Source organism: Elaeis guineensis, chromosome 6, assembly GCF_000442705.2.
Source record: "Elaeis guineensis isolate ETL-2024a chromosome 6, EG11, whole genome shotgun sequence".
In the NCBI taxonomy this organism is placed as follows: Eukaryota; Viridiplantae; Streptophyta; class Magnoliopsida; order Arecales; family Arecaceae; genus Elaeis; species Elaeis guineensis.
In genome coordinates, this window is record NC_025998.2 from 87,863,326 (window position 1) to 87,868,179 (window position 4,854).

Genomic DNA, 4,854 nt, shown 5'->3' on the forward strand with positions numbered 1-4,854 from the left:
ATTGATTCATATGGATACTGATTTATGTCACAAATTGACATAAAAAGTATCAATTAATATCTAAATTATCTAACTTTATTAAGAAATTGATACTTGTTATTATATTTTGCAGAAGAAGAGATCATCAATAGAAAGAACAAGGAAAGAGGATTCCAACGGCGCAAATTTTATGCAAAACGGAGTTAAATTGACCCAGGAATTGAAGAATGAAGAAAGAAGACTCAATTGGGTCAAACCCGAGTCAAATCAGATCAAAATTGGTCAAAAATCAACTGATTTGGTGATCTGGTTAGCCGCCTGGTCCACAGCAACAGGCGCATGGACCATGGACCCATCGGCGCACCATAAACCCCCTAAAACCTCTTAGTCCCACATCGAAAGTTTTGAAAACCTTATAACCCCCAAATGCCTATAAAAAGCCCCCAAAGGCCCTTGTTTTAGGTATTCTTCCTTCCGATCAAGCTTGTAACCCTAGATAGTGGGGTTTTTAGCTCTCTTTTCAAGCCTCGAGCTTTGAGGTTTTTGTAATAAATTTTTTTTTATATATAAAATCTTATTTTTATGCAATTTCATCTCTTTACATTATGCAATTTATTTTTCTTGCAATTAGGATAGTTTAATTTATGCAATTTAATTTTATGCAATTAGGTTAGTTTAAATTATGCAGTTTAAATTTATGCAATTAGGATAGTTTAATTTATGAAATTAGGGTAGTTTATTTTTCTGCATTTAAATTTTGCAAGTAGATTTAGATCATGTCTAGCTAAGCATCCCTTCTAGGGTTTGCGATGAAGCTAGATCATGAGTAGGGATTTTACATAGAGTTCTTTCTTTTTCTTAGGGTTTCTTTTTCTTCCTCTTTTGCCAAGAATTTTTGATGAACTACAGTTGGGTCAGAGTCCCTTCATAGTTCATGCTTGATTCAGTGCATAGGAGGAGAAAACCCTAAGGGATCCTAGTTACTACTCCCCTGTAAAGAATCTTGATGGATTATCGTTGGGCCTTAGTCCCTTCATAATCTATGCTTGGGAAAGACAAGAGGAGTAGTCGTTAGGATCAATAAGAAAAATTCTAGGTAGAATTCCCTAATCTAGATCTAGTGGATTCAAAAAAACCCTAGATCCTTAGTCTTATTGTCTTTAGCAAACAACTTTCGACTTTCGATTTTTGTTAAAGCTCGCTTGAGCATAGATTTGAAAATCATTTTAAAAACCAAGTCTCTGTGGGATCGACCCGTACTCGCTGGTCGTGCTACTCTGCACACCGTGCGCTTGCGGTTTTATTTACAAATTTTAAGATTTGAACATCAAGTTTTTGGCGCCGTTGTCGGGGATTTGGCGTTTTAAAGTATTTTCAAATATTTGTTCTTCGTGCGTTATAACTCTCTTTTTTTTTCTTTAGGTTTCTATATTTAGTTGGTGATTGCTGGAAAACTCAGGTACGCTTTTAATTTCTCTTTTATTATTTTTAGTTAATTACTTTTGTTTTTAGACCTAATCATTTGAATTTACTTAATCACAAAAAAATATATATATATAAAACAAAACAAAAGACATTTCATAATCGTGAAGTAAAATATCAAAATAAAAAAAAATTCTAAATTAAAATCTTTTACATTCTTGGTCATCTTGTTTATTTGTATTTGCATTTTCATAATTAATCTAAGGGCATCAACCCATTAACAAGATAAGGTGGGGATTTCATTACCCTTCCTTAGCCCAAAAACCATCTCCATCATATTGCATTACCTAGACTTTTAATCTTAAAATCAATTAGACGTCAACCTTAAGGAATTCGAGCTCAATAGGACAAGGAACCCTAAGAGTTCTACCAAGTTTGAGTTGTTTGATTAGTTGGTGTCAAGGCAAGTCCCTGAGGGTGGTTTGTTAAATTGGTTCAGTTGCTGGCCTGGCCAACTCGTTTGGTGTCTAGAAAGGCAACGATGAGTGAACCTCCCACCTCTTATACTTACCTGGCTAACTAGTTGATCAATCTCCACTTGGAAGGTTTGAAGGGTCATCTTGGAACAGTTAGGAGCTGTCTAGATTTAGGTTAACCCTAGGATAGATTGAGTTTAATTTATTGATTCACTTGTTTGAAAAAAAAAAAAAATTTAAAATTTAAATTAATTTGGTTACTTTTCTTTAGATTTAGGACTCCTTAGGATCTTCTCTTTAGAACTTTTTCTCTTTTCTTTCTTTTCCTTATACATAAAAATTTTATTAAAAAAAAAAAAAAAAAAATTGTATAAACATCGAGAACCGTACACTTCGTGTGTGGAGAAGAGTGTCGGGTCGTCTAGTTAGAATTGAGTCAATTCCTGTTGTTCCAATGGCTGAACCAATCCAACCCATGACCCTTAAGGATTTGTGTTATCCAGTTGGCTCCATCCAACCATCTTGTATCAGGTTGCCACAACCCACAGCTAACAATTTTGAAATCAAACCTCAAATCATAAATATGCTTCCAAAATTCACAGGATTAGAGGATGCTTATATATTTATTAGAGAATTTGAGGAGGTATGTGCAACCATGAAACTGCAATTAACAGAGGATGAGGTCAAACTTAGATTAATCAACTTTGCCCTTAAGGACAATGCTAAGAAGTGGCTTTATAGTCTGCCAAACTATTCTGTCACTACTTGGGAGGGCTTTGTGAGAACATTTTTAAAAAAGTATTTCCCCCATCATAAAACAGCTAGGATTAGGAATGAAATAAATCAATTTTACCAACTAGCTGGTGAATCATTTTGGAAGTACTTTGATCGTTTCAAGAATCTTTTGACCCAATGCCCACACCATGGAATAGAAACTTGGAGACTATGCCAGATCATCTATGAGGGGTTAGATTCAAACTCAAGAACCATGCTAGAGTCCATGTGCCAAGGCCAATTTATGGACAAAGAAACTACTGAAGCTTGGCAATTCTTAGAAGACCTAGCCGAGAAAAATTTACAGTGGGAAACAACTAGGGAACCTGATAAAGCTACACCTTCAAGAGGAGGAATGCATCAAATTCAACCAACCCTAGCATCAGAGGCCAAGATTGCAACCTTAACACGTAGATTGGAAGCCTTAGAATTACAGAGACCAGCCAATGTAAATCAAATATCTGCACCCATGTGTAAAGGGTGCAATGCACCAGACCATGTCTTAGAAGAATGTTCCTACTCGAATGAGTGTGCACAGGTGAATGCCACCTATCAAGGACCATTGAACAATCCTTATGCACCCACATATAACCCAGGTTGGAGGAATCACCCGAATTTCTCATGGTCCCAGAATCCTAATGTAGGTAATCCAAATTTCAATCAGCAAAATCTAAGGTCCAACCCAATGATGAACAACCCGCCAGGCTTCCATGATAATGAAAAAAAAATTACCTCTTTAGAGAAAAGCCTAGAAGCCATGATGAAAACACATACCAGCTTTATGCAAACTACGGGTCAACTCATAAATAATAACACCCAAGCTATAGCCCGTCTGGAAATGCAAGTAAGTCAGCTGGCTTCGACCATTAGTGAACGAGAACATGGTAGGTTACCTAGCCAACATGAGCCAAATCCTAGGAACCAAAATGGTCCACGACCCCAACAAGGAAACCAAGTTAATGGTATAAATGCCATTCATACCTTAAGATCAGGAAAACAAATAGACAATAAGGTAGTTGCACTTGATGATATAGATGACTCATCTGTCGAGTCACCTTCTAAAACTACTACCTTTCAACCTCAAGCACCAGAAACTGAAAATTCACCTAGTCCAGTACTTAAAAGTCCTAGAGCTCCTTTTCCAAACAGACTGAAATCCAATAAATCTGAACATTTAGACAAAATTTTAGAGGTATTTAAACAAGTCCAAGTTAATATTCCTCTTTTAGATATAATCCATCAGGTTCCAACTTATGCCAAATTTTTAAAAGATCTCTGCACTAGGAAAAGGACCACTAATGTACCAAAGAAAGCATTTTTGGCTGCAAGTGTCAGTTCATACCTATCTAGCCATGTGCCAATTAAATATAAGGACCCTGGAGCTCCAACAATTTCTTGTGTTATTGGAGAAACCAATATAAAAAAGGCCTTGCTAGATCTAGGAGCTAGTGTGAATATCCTTCCATATTCGGTGTATGAACAACTAGGATTAGAAAAACTTCAACCTACTGGGATCACATTACAGTTAGCCGATAGATCTCTCAGGATCCCTAAGGGAATGGTCGAGGATGTTCTGATAAAGGTTGAAAATTTCATTTTTCCTGTAGATTTTATTGTTTTAGAGACTGAGCCAGTTGCGAATCCTAAAGGACATATACCTGTCATTTTAGGAAGACCATTCTTAGCTACGGCCAATGCTGAAATCAATTGTCGAAATGGTCTAATGAAGTTATCCTTTGGGAATATGACCATTGAGCTTAATGTTTTTAACTTAGAACAGGAATCCTCTTCTCATGCTAATGTCAATATAGTCCAAGATGGTATTTATGAATCCATTGACATTAGTGATGATGAAGTCGACCTAGAGTCTAACCCCTGGTTAATCCATGAGTCTGAGGATGTCAATGAAATACTTAAAGAAAATCAGATTAATCAGGAATCGACACTTCCTACTGAACCAATCATTGAGATGGTGAACTCATCACCTAAACCATCGATAGAGGAAGCACCCATTTTAGAACTGAAGCCCCTCCCAGAACATCTCAAGTATGCATATCTAGGACCCAAAGAAACTTTGCCTGTAATTATTGCATCAGACCTAGATCCCAAGCAAGAGGAGGAGTTATTGTCAGTTCTAAAAGCAAATCAAGAGGCAATAGGTTGGACCATAGCAGATATCAAAGGAATAAGCCCTTCTATAGTT

The 4,854-nt window shown here is 36.5% G+C and overlaps 1 non-coding gene across 1 annotated transcript; it reads right to left on the bottom strand.

Moving 5' to 3' along the window:
• Window positions 1-2,700: 2,700 nt before the first annotated feature.
• LOC140858930 (small nucleolar RNA R71) lies at window positions 2,701-2,807 on the bottom strand. The gene has a single exon (XR_012142334.1). It is a non-coding gene; the product is annotated as a small nucleolar RNA R71 (small nucleolar RNA).
• Window positions 2,808-4,854: the final 2,047 nt, after the last annotated feature.